Source organism: Canis lupus, chromosome 14 (assembly GCF_048164855.1).
Source record: "Canis lupus baileyi chromosome 14, mCanLup2.hap1, whole genome shotgun sequence".
Lineage (NCBI taxonomy): Eukaryota > Metazoa > Chordata > Mammalia > Carnivora > Canidae > Canis > Canis lupus.
Window position 1 is genome coordinate 52,481,444 of NC_132851.1, and position 16,687 is coordinate 52,498,130.

At 36.2% G+C, this 16,687-nt stretch overlaps 1 long non-coding RNA gene across 1 annotated transcript in view; it reads left to right on the forward strand.

Annotated features, from left to right (window-relative positions):
- The window catches only part of LOC140603487 (uncharacterized), a 100,964-nt gene that overhangs the window by 53,131 nt on the left and 31,146 nt on the right, over positions 1-16,687 (forward strand). Inside the window, exon 5 of the long non-coding RNA XR_012006467.1 lies at positions 9,834-9,993. This is a non-coding gene — a long non-coding RNA (uncharacterized lncRNA). The remainder of the gene's footprint in view (positions 1-9,833; positions 9,994-16,687) is intronic.

Here is a 16,687-nt window from a genome sequence, read left to right on the forward strand (position 1 = left end):
AGATTTTATTTAGTGGCAACTACTGCAGTAGAGAACTCATTGTAGACTGACCTCAACTTCACAGAAACAGGAAGTGGGCAACTTTTTAAATGCTGGGAAATGCTAAAGGAAAGACCATGAAGGACATAAAAGGAAGGTTCGATCCACATGAGTAGGTCATCTGTGTATGCTAATTGCACTTATCCAGAGGTGAAACAAGCATCTTGTATTTTTATTACAGGCAGGGGGTAGTTGTGGGAGTTAGAACAAGTTGCCTCTAGAATTTAGGCCCTTCCCCTTCATAGGAACTGGGAGATGAGAATGAGAGTTATCTCGCTGAATCTTTGCATTACAAAGAGAGAACTTTCAGATCCTTGAGGTAAGGGTTCTGGGTGGTAGAAGATTAACATCACAAAGGGGTAGAGAAAGGATTTATAATTGCAAGCCCTCCAAAGCAACGCTTCTCCTGGCAGCATTTACCTTTTATAGACAGGAATTTTTTTAAAGATTTTATTTATTTATTTGATATAAAGTGAGAGTGAGAGTGAGAAAGAGGGGGGGAGGGAGAGGATATGAGTGGGGGAGGGGCAGTGGGAGAGGGAGACGCAAGCTGTCCCCTGAGCAGAGAGCCCACTGTGGGGCTTGATTCCAGGACCCTGGGATCCCGACCTGAGCCGAAGGCAGATGCTTAACCAACTGAGCCACTCAGGTACTCCTAGGCAGAAATTTTAAGCCTCATCCTAGGAACACAGTCTGAAGCTACTAGAAGTCATACTAGACTTTGGTCAAGTCTCAGTGCAGGGGTTTGAACAGACTCATTATGTGCTAAGAGTTTTTTCAGTTAATACTACCACATTCCCCTTCAACTCACCAATTTGGCCTGTGTAAAAGATAAATGAATCTTAGAAAATGATAGTAGTTTTTTTTATAAACTTACTCAGTTACTCCCATTGTAGCTGCTGTACCAGATTAGATTTTGGTGCAAGTGCAAATAAATACATTCATTCCATGGCACCTAATATGTAGTTATTGATTTTACAAGTTCTTTTTTCTCTACATTTTGTATCAATTTTCTATTGCTGCTGTAACAAATTACCATTAATTTAGTGGCTTAAGACAACAAAATTTATTCTTTCATACTTCTGGGAGATCAGATATCTTAAAATCAATTTCCATGGACGAAAGTCAAGATGTTGGCAGGGCTTGTTCCTTCTGGAAACTCGGGGGGATCAATCTCTTTCCTTACCTTTTCAGCTTCTAATGGTTGCCTGTATTCCTTTCCCTGTGACTCCTTCCTTCACTCAAAGTGGGCCACTCCAATTTCTGCTCCCATCATCATGTCTGTTTTTTTCTTTAAATCTGACTCCTCCCAAGTCCCCTTTATGAAGATCCTTTTGATTATTTGGACCCCCGGAGGTAATCCAGGATAGCTCCACCATTGCCAGTTTGTTAATTTTGTTACATCTGCGAAGTTCATTTTGCCATACGAATTGCTTCTGAGGTGTAGAACATGAACATAACTGCTTCCATTCTCACAACCCTTTCTCTAACTTTAACCTTCCTGACTCCCTCTGGGAAGGACTCTTGTGATTACATTGAGCCCACCTGGCTAATCTCCCCCATCTCAATATCTATTACATTTTCAATATTGCTCTCTTTTTTTTTTCACATAAGTTAACATATTCACAAGTTTCTGAGACTTGGATGTGAACATTTTGTGAAGATCGTATTCCTCATACCAAAAGTCTTGTGTCATAATGTCATCCACAATGACATTGATTGCCTTTCAATCCACAGGACATCACAGAGCTCTATTATATTGATAATATTATGCTGATTGAACCCAGTGAGCAGGAAGCAGCAATTCCTCTACTACTGCTCTGCTGCTAGAAACATATGATTCACCATATTCATTAGTGTTTGAATTGTCAATGGTAGATAGAGTTGCTCTTTGGAGGCTTAGCAGTCCTCAACAAGTGGATCAGTACAGTCTCTTCTGATTTTGGAGCAAATTATTCTTGGACCTTCAGACATAATCAAGAAACTTCCATATGTACAATTGAATTTCAGAATTGCAAATTTCAGATTCATTTGTACTTTATGTGTTTGCTCTTTTTGAACAGAAATGTACACAGGAATTATGATGTGCCTTTTCTACCATTGCATGTTCAGTGTATGAGGATGGATATCTTGTCCCTTTAGTTTCATTGGTCTATAGAATGAGAGTATCTATATTGAGGAGCCATAATTAAATAATTAAACCCAGCATCTCTTCCACACCTGAATGTGATTTAGATGATAAGATTCTAGAGTTGGGGTAAATTCTGTAATGAGACTTTTGTGGGGCCCTTTGAAAGGGATGTTTGTATTTTGCATATTGAAGGACAATAGAGACTAGGATTGGACTATGGTAGGCAGCTTCTAAGATTGCCCTCAGTGGTCCCTGTCCTTTGATATTATCTTCATCTAATATTCTCTGCTGGAGTGTGGATTTGATCTAATAATATTCTTCTGATGAAAAGAATATGGCAGAGTTGATAACATGTCACTGCTGAGATTAGATTATAAAACAGACATAAAAATAAATCATGGGTGTTCTTCCCACACTCCTTGTCTCAGATCACTTACTTACTTTGGGAAAACCAGATATCATGTCTTGACAGCACTCAGGTAGCAAATGGAGAGGCCCTTGTGGTGAGGTATTGAAGTCTCTGGTTGACAGCCAGTGAAGAACAGAGGTCTGCCTACAATCATGCTAGTGAGTATGAAAGCATATCCTGCTCCAATCAAGTGTTCAGAAGAGACTGCAATCCTAGCCTACAGCTTAACTTAGTTCTGTAAGAGACTTAGAGCCAGAACCACTCAGCTAAATCACTCTCAGATTGCTGGCCCAGAGAAACCAAGAAAAAATAAATGTCTGTTGTTTTAAACTGTTAAATTTGGGACAAATTTAATGCATCAATAGATAACTTACAATTTCTCTGACAAACCAACAACTCTTTTACCCTATCTAGATACCATGGAGCATGGAATATAACCAATCTCAACTGTAGCAAACAAGTAAGAAAGTAATAAAAAGGAACTAGAAATTAAAACATTCCGAATCAGGTTGAAAACTTAAAGATACAGTTAATCAGTTGTTCCTTTTCATAAAATTAGTTCAGAAATAATAATTTTTTTCTGAATAAACATGCTGTTCAAGCAGAACTTCGTACCTTTTCTGTCCATAATTTATCTGAAATGGAAAAAATATTTGAGTTGAAAAATAAAATGTTAGAATAATAATTAAATATGAAATTTTGTGCCATTCCCCTAATGTAAATAATTTTAAGAAGCTAGTTTTATTTTAATATTTTATTTTATTTAATAATATTATTACGTCTCTTCATTTCCAATTCTCTATTTTTTGCAGCACTTTTCTGTATATATATGTATATATATGTATATTATCATATAATTTTAATTAAACATAACTCATGATTTATGTTATGAATGGTTTAAGATGAGTGTTATACAAACTTGTTTCTGTAAACAACTATATGCATTAATCATAGGGCAATTTTACTTGTTAATGACACAGAAAACTATTTTAAAATATTAGATATAAGGAATATATAAAAATACACATACATATATGTGTATAATTTATAGGATATCTGGAAAGACAGTTATTGTGTCAGTCGAAAGAGATAAACTTCTTGAGAAAAAATATTTCAGCCATTGCCAAGTGTCTGTTATCCATCAGACACTTTAGATGTTGCTGTACAACAATGAGGAAAGCAATGATTCAGTCCCTCATGGAACTTACATTGTAACAACACAAAACAGCATATAATAATCATAGCAATAAAATGCATTGTATTAGATTAAAAGATAGTAAAAGCTATAGGGAAAAAGGAACTTGAAAGCTGGAGTTGGCCAAAGGTACAGGTTCTTATTTTAAAAAGAGTCACTGAGTAAATGGAAACTGAACAAAGGCTTGAAGTGTTTGCAGGAGATGGCCATCTAGGTATTAGGAAAAAGGGCATTGCAGGCAGGGGGAGCATTCGGTGCAAATGCTCTCTACACCTGTAGTAGGCCTGCTGTGTTCCTGGGGCTGCTTGAGGCCAACATGTGGAGTGAAGTGAGTGAGTAATAAGGTAAATATTAGCCAAATTCTGTAGGCCTTTGAAAGCCATTTTCAGGACTTTTGTTTTCATTCTGTGTAAACCGTTGCAAGATTTTAAATAGATTAGTCATATTATGGGATTTATAATGTCAAAGAATTATGCTTTCTGCCGTTTTGAGAATAAAACTGAGAGGAGAAGCATACATTTGATGCAGGGAGAATTTTCAGGTGGCTCTTACCTTAGTTTGGGTAAGATGATATTAACTTTAAGTGGAAGTAGTAATGAAGCCAATAAGAAGAGGTACATTCTGCATGTATTTGAAGACAAAGTCCACAGTTTCCTGAGATAGAGGTCTGGTCCAAGAGAAAGAGGAAAATGCAATGTGACATCAAAGTTCGAAGACTGGTCAACTGAAGGATGGGTTGCTATCAACTGAGATAGGTTGAGCAAAGCAGATTTAGGAGGGAAATGAGGAGTCAGTTATGGTCATGCTGCTTTTGAAATGTTTTTTGAGAAATACAAATGGATGGGGACTGGGTGGCTCAGTTGGTTAGGCTCAGGTCATGATGTCAAGCTGCTGGGATGGAACCCCACAGGGTCCTGGGATGGAGCCCCCAGGGGAGCTCACTGCTCAGCAGGGAGTCTGCTTCTCCCTCTCCCTCTGCTCCTCTCCCTCCATTCATCCTCCCACTGGCTTGCATGTGCCCACACTCACGCACTCTCTCTCTGTCTCGAGTAACTAAATACAATCTTAAGAAACAAAAAAGAAATCCAAATGGAGTTGCCAATTGTCATGTCAAATTGGGTATCTGAGTGAGGAGTTCAGCAAACAATCTAGGAAAGACTTATAAATTCAGGATTGCTGGCCATTCGAATATTATTTCAAACTGTGAAACTGAATATCACTAGGGAAATAGATTTAGATATAGAGAAGACAAGATCACTTTGAAGCCTCCAATATTGAGGCAGAAGAGAAAAGGAGCCTTCAAGAATGGAAATGAAAGTAGTAAGCAGTGAAATCAACCAGGAGGAGCTGCTGAGTTGTGACCAAGGAGTTCCGGACTTAGGGGACTGGAAAAGACCAGAGTATCAGAGTACATCTAGAAAATTCATTGCCATTATTTCTTTCAGCTAATGTCATTTTCAAGTTTTTTAAAATGCTGGGTACATTCTCAAAATTAGCAGGTGATTCTGAAACCATTTCTTCCATTATTGAGACGGAAATGCAGCACTTTGAAGTGTAAAAGGCTGAAACTCAATGATTATTGAATACTATTTTCGCTTGAGCTGAGACATTTGATCCTAACTTTCTCTCCCCAGTGAGCCCAGACTTTGGCTCCATTTTCTGAGCTGATTACTGAGGCCCAGCAAATGGCTCTAATGAATTATAGTAGCAACTCCCTGGTGATTATTGATTTCATCTGGCTCACTGAACAGAAATAAGTACTTTCTAATTTGTTGTGACATTGAATAGATGTGTTTATTTATTAAAGGATCTTGTAATGGCAGCATGCCACCTTGTCAGAAGAAAGAGCAACTTTCCTTTTCTGGGACACAGAGAATATCAAGCAAAGACAGGCAAATTAGTTTGCTACAAGAACCCAACCAGTGGTCATCTATGTAGTTTTGAAATATGACAGAAGCAAGAAAAAGAAACTAAAATTAGATTGAAGTGCCTCTGAGTTTCTTCTTAACACTGCTACACATGAGCTTTGACTTTGGGCAACTTACCCGTCTTATCATCAAGTTTTCATCAGAAAGATGTCCCTGATGACAAAAGCCTCAAGCATCATTGTATGCATACACTGAAAATAAATGAGTGACTCTGCAAAGTTTAAAGTGATACATAAATATAAAATATTATCATCATTATTAGTGACTATATTTCCAGGACCCTTTAATCCAGCTAAAATGAAAGTCAGAAAAATTGTTATTACTCTTGGAACTTCTGCATTACTTGAACATTTGAGCTTTCTTCAATTTTAAATTTAATACATTGTTGAAGATCACCACAATAGTAACAGACACACTGCATTTGTAGGGAAATAGCCCAAAACATAAAAATTAGGTAAGACTTACACTTGCAAAGTCTTGTTGAGGGATTACTGCAATAACATTAAAGATAAAGTTTTCTTCCAGAAAACACATTGTTATAAAATAAAATATAGTGTTGATAAAAGGATATTTTGACTAAGAGTTTTCTTTCATAGACTGTGAAAGATTTATTTATTTATTTATTTATTTAATTTTTGTTAAAGATTTTATTTCTTTAGAAAGAGAGCAAGCACGAGCAGAGGGAGGAGTAGAGGAAGACAAATAGAATCCCTAGTTGACTCCATACTGAGCTTGAAGCCAGTGTGGGGGTCGATCTCACAACCCCTGACATCATGACCTGAACTGAAATCAAGACTCAGATACTTAACCAACTAAGCCATCCAGGCACCACATTTTGTGATGGATTTTTTTAAAAAGTTAATATTCACTGCAACTCTAACAATAACAGAGGTGTTTAATGAAAACATGAAAAATACATGCCTTCTATATCCCAACCCAACATTTCCAATTTTTCTCTCTTTAGAAGAGAGAAATCCAAGGGGAATGAGGAAAACTAAAGTCCGTATCATGTTTCCAAATATGCAGGTGTTTGATATTGTGTGGGTAATCATTTGGATGATGGACAAACAGTATATTAACTGATAAAGAGCCTATTGACAGCAATATTGAATCAATTCAACTTTGACTTTACCTCAAAATTATCTAGTTCCTCCTTTAAAACAAGAGTAGATTTCTCCCTGACTCCATTTTTATACTTCATGCATTGTGTGTGTGTGTGTGTATGTGCGTGTGCTTATGTGTCTGTACATGTTCCTAAGATTTCCTTAAATAATAGCATAACAGTAGATAAAATTTATTTAAAACTTATCAGGAACTTTTTTTACAATCATATATATTTTTCAATTATAGTAAAGTACACAGAACAAAAAATTTATCATCTTATTTTTAAAAATTTTTTAAAGATTTTTAAAATTTATTTATTCATGAGAGATACAGAAAGAGAGAGAGAGACAGAGACAGAGGCAGAGGGAGAAGCAGGCTCCATGCAGGGAGCCCGATGTGGGAGTTGATCCCGGGTCTCCAGGATCACACCCTGGGCCGAAGGCGGTGCTAAGCCGCTGGGCCACCTGGGCTGCCCAATTTATCATCTTAAAACCATATATTAAGTGCAATTTGGTAGTGTTAACTATATTCACGCTGTTGTGTCACCGATCTCCAGAACTCTTTTTATCTGACAAAACTGAAACTCTGTTCCTGTTTTTTTTATATAAGAGTTTTATAGTTTTAGGTCTAATATTTAAGTATTTGATCAACATGGGGTTAATTTTTGTATATAGTAAGGTAAGACTATTTCATTCTTTTGCATATAGATATCCAGTTGTACCAACCTCTCTTATTGAAGAGACCACCTTTTCCACTGAATTGTCTGGGCGTCCCTGTTGAAAATCATTTGACCATATAATGAGGGTGTATTTCTTGGCTTTTCATTCTTTTCTATTGGTCAATATGTCTATCTTTATGGCATTAACTACCGTTTGATTACTGTGGTTTTGTACTAAGTATTGACCTCAGGAAGTATGAGACATTCAACTTTGTTCTTTTTAAAGATTGTTTTGGCTATTTGGGGTCCCTTGAGATTCCATGAAACTTAGGATGGAGTTTTCCATTCTATTTTTGCAAAAACACCTTTGGGAATTTTATGGGGATTACATTGTATTTGTAGATTGTTTTCGGCAGTACTGACATCTTAACAATATTAAGTCTTTCAAACTGTGAGCAAAGAATGTTTCTCCATTTGTTTGTGTCTTCTCTAATTTCTTTCAGTAACATTTTGTAGTTTCATTGTACAAGTCTTTTACTTTCTTGATTATGTTTAGTCTTCAGTATTTTATTCTTTTTGATGTGGGACTAGCTGGACCCTGTAGTACCAAGTGCACGTTGGAATCACCCATATTAATAAAAGAGTCTGGCTGGATATTTTCTGGGGCTATTCTTTTTATTAGGAGTCCTGAAATTGTGGTCAACTTGGTCTTGCAGTATCACGCTCATGTTATAAGTACCCATGCAGATAAAAAAGGTGAAGAGCCCATTTTTTTAGCCTGCTTGATGTTCTTCCTTCTGGAAATGCAGTTTCTTGAGGGTGTCATCATCAGAGACTTCTAATTGTAGAAATATCTCAGAATCCCAATTTTCTTTTGAAGCTGTCTACTTGATAAATCCAATGTTTCTAGGGGTACCCAAGTGATTCAGTGGTTGAGCATCTGCCTTCAGCTCAGGTCTGATCCTGGGGTCCTGGGATCGTTCTCACATCAAGCCCCCCGTGGGGAGCCTACTTCTCCCTCTGCCTAATGTCTCTGCCTCTGTCTCTGTGTCTTTCATTAATAAATAAAATCTTAAAAAAAAACAATGCTTCTAACTTGGATACATATGATATTTACATTATCTTCACAACTCTGAACACCACTAATTTTATATGTAGTGGAATTTTGAACCTGAACTTTGGAATCAAACAAGTTCTAATCCCTAGCACTGGCGAAGGTGATGATTATGTTATGTTATATGGCACGACTGCTCCTAAAAGAGAGGAAGTTATCCAGATGGGCTTAAATTAATCACATGGGTCCTTAAACAGATAATTTTCTCTGGCTGATAGCAGAAGTGGAAGACAGATATGGCCGAAGGAATCTCAAAGGTAGGAAACAGGGCAAGAGCTCAAACATGCTGCTTTGAACTTGGAGGGGCCACATGAGAAGGAGTGTGTGTAGGGCCTATAGGAGCAGACAGCTGAAAGGCAACAAGGGAACAGCTCTTGTGATCTACAACCAGAAGAAACTAGATTTTGCCAACGTTCAGAGTGAGCTTAGAAGATTCATCTCAGAGCCTGTAAGAGCCCAGCCCAGTCATCACTTTGACTTCAGATATCTTAAAAAAAAAAAAATTCAGAGAGCCAAGCTAGGCTTTTGACCTCAAGACACTTGTAATGCTTTAGGACATTAGGTTTGTGATAATTTCTTATGCTGCAATAGAAAACCAACTAAGGGCCTAAAACATTTGGCACACTGAAGGTATTCAAAGGTTTTGCATGCTGTAACGTTTCTGTTTTGCACAGACACTGATTTCATGTACATTTATCTAAAAGAACAAAATTGCTACTGTGCAAGGCATCACCAAAAGCCACCTTCCTTGACGTTTGTCTAATCACTCTTGGGCAAAAAAAATGTTTGTTTTTTCCATTTTGAATCACCATAATGTTTTCTTTATATCTTTTTACCACTTACTGTATTTTGGTTTGTATTACAATTACGTGTAGAAATTTTCAAAACTATGTGACACATCCTTTAAGAACATGGATGGGACTATTCATCTTTACCTCCGATCTTATTGGTTGGCCCCATAACTTGTGTGGAGATACTTTGTATCCCCTTAAATATTTATTGAAGAAATACATATTTACTGACTCATTGTTTGATATATTCTACAATCAAATATACTCAACTGACAAAAAAAAATTCTAAAATTATTAATTATCAGTGGAACAATAAGCTGATAATCCCTGTGGAATAAATATCTGCTATTAAATAGTGAGAAACACTATAAGCAGAATAATTAGCTTACTGCTACTAATTGTATTTTGAGCCTACCATTTCATTTGTAGCTGCCCAATTGTCTGATTTATTTCTTGTCTTACAGATGAACTGACTTTCTAGCTGCTTTAAGGTAGCAGGTGTCTCATTAATGTTAACCCAGAGAAAAAGCTTTGTGAAAGTATTTGAAACATTAAGATTAAAGCTTTAATGTGGAGAACTCTCCTGCACTTGAAGAGGGCCAAAAGTCATCAATCATCATTATGGTACTGTACAAGGGCAATGTAATTTAAAAACATTTGTCAAATAATCTTTAAAAAATACTTACCTTAATAAGTAAGTATTTGAGAATATATAAAGTTCAGAATCTGAATGTTTACCAGTTCTTTATCTTGTCTTTGCTCCTTGGTAGACTTCACAGAAGTGAATGATTTACATGGAAGGGTATCAAAGGTCTACATTTTTCTTTGGTCTCTTTAAAGCCCGAAAATAAATATAAAGGAAGAAAGCAATGTCAGTTCCACTATTTATATAAATTTGTGTTTTAAGGTAGATTTGCTTGCTAAATATGATGCTAAATAGCAAAATTAGAATGTTAAATAAATGACGAGAATTTTTACTTACCACTGGAATAACATTATGTCTTTAGAAAGGCCAAAAATAAGATTTTCAGAGGAAATTGACTATATATTATAATTAAATAAGAAAATAAGAAATTCACAGATTTTTAAAAAAATAAAGCATTCACGGCTATAAATGAAGTTTTAAAATTACTTTCGATATTCCTTTTGGAAAGTCATTAATGTGGTTAAAACACTTCCCTTTCCTAAATTTTATTTTTTTATGTTCTTAAAAAGTTTCATTTTTCTCAGGAGGCTAAACTTTCAACCGTTATAAACCAACTGGTTTATGCTGCATGACAATAAAAATCTGGCTCAGTGTCATCTGGAATAATTTTAGCTGTGGTAATTCTTTCAAATATAGCACTCTGTAAATAAAAATAAGTTACATATATTACTAAATTTGCATATACATAATTATTATCATCACTTCAATTAACATAGAGTCAAATAAGGAAAAGGCAAAGACAGAAAAAACATACAGCACTGTATCCTAAGTACTCCTAGGGATCTTAACACCCAAGTGTTCAGTTCAAATGCTTGAACTGAAGAGGTAAAAGATAAAGAATATAATTAATGATTAAGTCAAACACATAAAGGTGGAAAATAAAGTTGAACAGGAACACTGATAAAGAAAAGCTCAGTTTTATTTAAGTCTCTTGTAACTAGTTCCAAAGTAAACTACTATTTACAAAGAATATGGGGCATTAATATTACTGTATGTTTGTGATGAAATGAGGAAAAACTAAAGAATGTTGGGCAAAAGCCTCGGAGGAGGCATTATGTGTAGATGAAATAGGTTTGTGGAAAACAGATGATCATGGCAAGAATCTTTTTGAAAAGTAATAAGGCAAAAGTAATGATAATAAAAATGCAATGAAACAAAACACTTGTCTAGTTTATCTTTTTGGAATTCCCAAAGACTAACCACTGAGATGACATTCACAGGTCTTACTTTGTAATTAGTACTGTGATTATCTATATTATCCAAACCACATATGCATAGAACTTTAAAGTTTACAAAAGATATGTGTTTGCCTCAATGTATATACATTATAAATATACATGCTGATATATATATATATACACACACACACACACATACATACATGGTTTTTCATGACATTGTCGACATCCTGACTTGACTAATAAACTTAGGCTCAGAAAGTTAAAAAGGATTGACTCAGAATCTATAAAAGGAGCTATAGACAAGTCAGTAACATATGTAATAGTCTTGGAAGCTTTTACTTTATTTAATTTAATTTATTTATTTGAGAGAGAAAGACATGAGTAGTGGCGGGGAGGCAGAGGGAGAAGCAGACTAGCAGACTCCCTGCTGAGCAGGGAGCTGAGTGGACTCTTGAATCATGACCTGAGCTTAAGGCAAATACTTAACCAACTGAGCCACCCAGGTGCCTCAGAAGCTTTTATTTTATAATCCAAGCTATTTCCACCACCCTGCCATGAAAGAATACATACTAATTTAATATAAAAATATAAATGGGGGATCCCTAGGTAGCTCAGAGGTCTAGCACCTGCCTTTGGGCCAGGGCATGATCCTGGAGTCCTGGGACCAAGTCCCATGTCGGGCTCCGGCATGGAGCCTGCTTCTCCCAATGCCTTTGTCTCTGCTTCTCTCTCTCTCTCTATCATGAATATATAAATAAAAAAACCTTTAAAAAATAAATGATGATATTGAGGACTCTGTTAATTTAAACAATATTTTTGGTAATTAATAGATGAAAAATTACTTCCTTGTCCCTTGAGGGAGAGTCAGTCCTGGGATATGTTATTTATGTGTGCATTTCTATATAGAAGAAATTGAATTTATCAATGATGGAAAAACCCTAAGATTTCTCATCTTCTGGTATCAATGTGTGGTGTGAGCAACACACATTGGGTATGGGCAAGATCTGTAGCTTCTAGACAATAAAATATAGGAAAGCTGATGGAATGTTCCCCCTGAGATTACATTACATTATTTAAGTCTTAATTTTAGCAGACTGGAGCATGAAATTCTCCTGGTTGGCTTGGAAAAGTAAGTGGCCACCATCTTGAGTATCCACCATGCCACAGGGCATGGAACTGTTGGCTGTCTCTAGAACATGAGCCCAACCTCCAGCCCACATCCAGCAAAACGCTGGGGCCTCCAGTCATGCAGCCACAAGGAAATGACCTCTGCCAACAATCTAAGTGAATCTGAAAGCAGATTCTTCTCCAGTCCCAGACCCCAGAAGGAAATACAGTTTGGCTGTAGCCCTCATGAGATCCTTGGTGGCAGATGCAGCTGAGCTCTGTAAGACTATGCCACACAGAATCTATGTGATAACAGTTGTGAGTAGCTTTTAGCTACTATAGTTGAGTAAATTTGTTATGTAAATAGAATACTGATTATCAATTTTAGTACTAGAAGTGAGGTGCTTCTATATAACAAATACCTAAAAATGTAGGTGTGGTTTTGGAGCTTGCTAGTGGGTGAAGGTTTTGAGAGGCACAGTAAAGAAGCCTCAATTGCCTTGAAGGCACTGTTAGTGGAAGTCTGGACTTTAAGCACACTGACTGTGAGGGTTCAGAAGGAACATGTTATTGGAAGTGGGAGAAAGTGAGTTCTTGCCTAGTGGCAGAGAACTTGGGAAAATATCTACAGTTACTTATTTAGGTAAGTTGTGGCATTTGGTTATATAGCAAAGAAGACTTCCAAGCAAAGACTGCAGGTGCTGCCTGTTTGATTGTTGTTCTTTCTCCCTGCTGTTTATTGTAAAATGATAGATTAGAGAGAAGTATTAAGGGAAAATTGTTGTTTTTTATTATTTTTTAATTTATTTTTATTTATTTATTCATCACACACACACACACACACACAGAGGCAGAGACACAGGCAGAGGGAGAAGCAGGCTCCATGCAGGGAGCCTGATGTGGGACTCGATTCCTGGACTCCAGGATCATGCCCTGGGCCGAAGGCAGGTGTTAAACCACTGAGCAACCCAGGGATCCCCTGTTGTTGTTGTTGTTGTTGTTGTTGTTGTTGTTGTTTTTAAAGGTATCAGAATTCTAACCTGGGACCCCCCTGAAGGATTTAAATGTGGGGATAATATGATCAGATTCACATTTTAGAAAGCACTGGGAATGGCATGATCAAAGAACAGAAGTGATATTGGCTAAGAATACTGGTTACTTCCTCCTCATAATTCATAATTAACAATAATCTTATTTAGAAAGTGTTCCATAAACCACCAATAAAAGTCCAATGCCCCTTTTCTGGACTTCCACTGGTATTTTCAAAACTCCATAATACTCTTGATATTTGGGTTTAATTATTGAACAATTCGTCTGCATAAGATACAGACTATATATTTCTTTTGAGCGGTTTATTATTTTCATATTCCTGCTGTAGCAATTTTCTACCAATTTAGTGGCTTAAAACAACAGAAATTTATTGTCTCACTGTTCTGGAGGTCAGAGGTCTGAAATTAATCTTATGTGTGGGTCGATATCCAAGTTTTGGCAAGACTGCATTCCTTCCAGAGTTTCCAGGAGAAAATCTTTTTTATCTTATTTTCTTCTTTTCTCTTTTTGTTTTTATTTTAGTACAGTTGACACACAATGTTACATTACTTTCAGGTGTACAATGTAATGATTCGACAAATTTATATATTATGTTCTGCTCACCACAACTGTAGCTACCATCTGTCCCTATACAACATTACTATAATACCATTGACTATATTTCCTATGCTATATATTTTACTCTCATGATTTTTTCATTCCATAACTGGAAGCCCTGGTTTGTTTTCCAGTCCCCTTTACCCATTTTGCTCTCCCCCTTCCATTCTTTTTCTTTCTGGCAACCATCAGTTTTCTCTTTTTATTTATAGTTCTGGTTCTCCCTTTTGTTTGTTTGTTTATTCATTTGCTTTGATTTTTTTTTTTTTAGATTCCACATATAAGTGAAATCATATGGCATTTGTCTTTCTCAGTCTGACTTATTTCACTTAGCATGTTACCCTCTGGGTCTGTCCATATTGTTGAAAATGGCAAGATCTCATCTTTTTTTATAGATGAGTAATATTCCTCTGTGTGTGTGTGTGTGTGTGTGTGTGTGTGATCTCACATCTTCTTTATCCATTCATCTAGCAATGGACACTTGGGTAGCTTCCACATCTCAGCTATTGTAAATAATACTGCAATTAATATAGGGGTGCAAATGTCCTTTTAAATTATTGATTTTGTTTTCCTTGAGTAAACACCCAATAGTGGAATTATCGGATCATGTAGAATTTAGAACTTATTTTCCTAATGTTTCCTTGGGCTGTGGTCCTTCCATCATCTTCAAAGCACATCACTCCAACTAATTCTGTTGTCATGGTTTTCTGACTATGTCTCTCTTGCCTCCCTCTTTCCCTTATAAAATTCCTTGTGATTACATTAGCCCTTCCTAAATAATCCAGGATAACTTCCCCCATCTCAGCATCATCATTTTAATCATACTGATGGAGTCTCTGTTGCCATGTAAGGCAACTTATTCATAGGTTCTGGGAATTAGGCTCTGAACATCTTTGTGGGAGGGGGCATTATTCCGTCTACCATTGTAGGGTTTAAGGTTTTCTGGTCCATTTTCTCTGTTCAGCATTGTTCTGAAGGCATAGTGGGACCACATGCCTAAATAATCAAAGGTTTGTTGATAGCATAAATATGCAATAAAATTCTAACCTTTTTTTTTTATTTTAACGTGTCACATTATCAAATGTTTCTTGCCATGACATTATGCTCTATAGCAATCTTTGATCTGGTGGCATCAGCTGGCTTCACTGTTTAGCAATAGAGGAATCTCTGAGAAAACTATTATTCTTGATGTAGTGACACTAACATCCTGTTAGCTCCATGACAGACTGATATTGGAGAAGACACAGCCCCATCTCTTCATTCTATACATCCTCATTTTACAAGTTTGTATGAATGTAATGTTTCATAAAGTTCTAATGTTTCCTGTAGGCACACAGGCTTCTTGGGGGGAGGATTCTGATACTTTTCCTTGTCTCTAAATCTTCTTCCAGTCTCTATGCTATTATTTGCATGCCTTTCAGAGGTCTTGCTCTTTACCACAGCATTCTTTACTACAAAAAGTGTCTTATTTTTTTATTTTTTAAGATTGATCCATCTGTTTCTATTTCTTCACATCTTACTTTGTCATCATAAAAGTACTTTTCTATATTTCCACCTGCCTTATGTGTTTTCCAATTCTTATCTGATTACTTAAGTCATTGCATGGAGGTGAAGTTCTTGTATAAATCACAAACTTCTGTAGTTTCTGCCAAATCCTCAAAATATGTGTAGATATATATATATCTAGCAATGGACAATATATATCAATCAATCATATCATATCATATATATATATATATATATATATTGATCAATATATATATATATTGATATGATAAATTGATCATGGCAGAGATATTTTCAGGAACTTCTTACCTGCTCTTGTGACACTAAATGTGAAATTTATCAGAGAGGTATGGTGAATTGACATTTGCCAAGGCACAATTGTAAGCTCCTATTTCCTAGTTGATTAAATACCCTGAGGAGCCAGTGTTCATATCCTTCCAAGGTCATGTCAACTACAATGAGAAGTTTTAAGTAAACTAGTGCCTCTAGGTAATTCCTATCACCCATTGTTTCATCTATCAGTCACTGGAAATAAGTATTTTGTTCCTAGATGCTTTGGAGTATTCTCTCAGACTGATAAATTCTTCCAAGGCAAATCAAAGCTGTCTTGATGTCATCTTCAATCACAGGCATTGAATACCACTCCTTATCAAGTCTAAACACATAATCACAAGCATACCATTAGGCAGTTTTGGACACAAGACACAGCATTTAATTTTGAAAATATATCCAGCCTTTTAAAAATAAATATCTAGTAATTAAGATTGATCTGATAGTACCCAAATGTGATAGGTATATGGACTCCAAGATAACTAGTTCTGTTAGTTTATAAATGCAGAAAGAGAAGAGTTCTGATTACAGTAGCCTTGGATTGGCTCCTCAAACTCTTCTCTTCTTTCATTGAGTTAGTGGTGAATTCCAGAAATATGAGGTGGAAGAGGAGACATAAGCAGTTATTTACTTACTTTTCTTGTTTGATTTATTTATATGTTCATGATATGTTTGCATTGTAATGTAACAACCTTGGGCCCTGTTATATACCGAGCACAACATCTATTAAAAAGTTAGTAGAAAGGGTGCTGGGGTGGCTGAGTCAGTTAAGCATCTGTCTTTGGCTCAGGTCGTGATCCCAGGGTCCTGGAATTGAGGTCCCAGAGTCCTACTTCAGGCT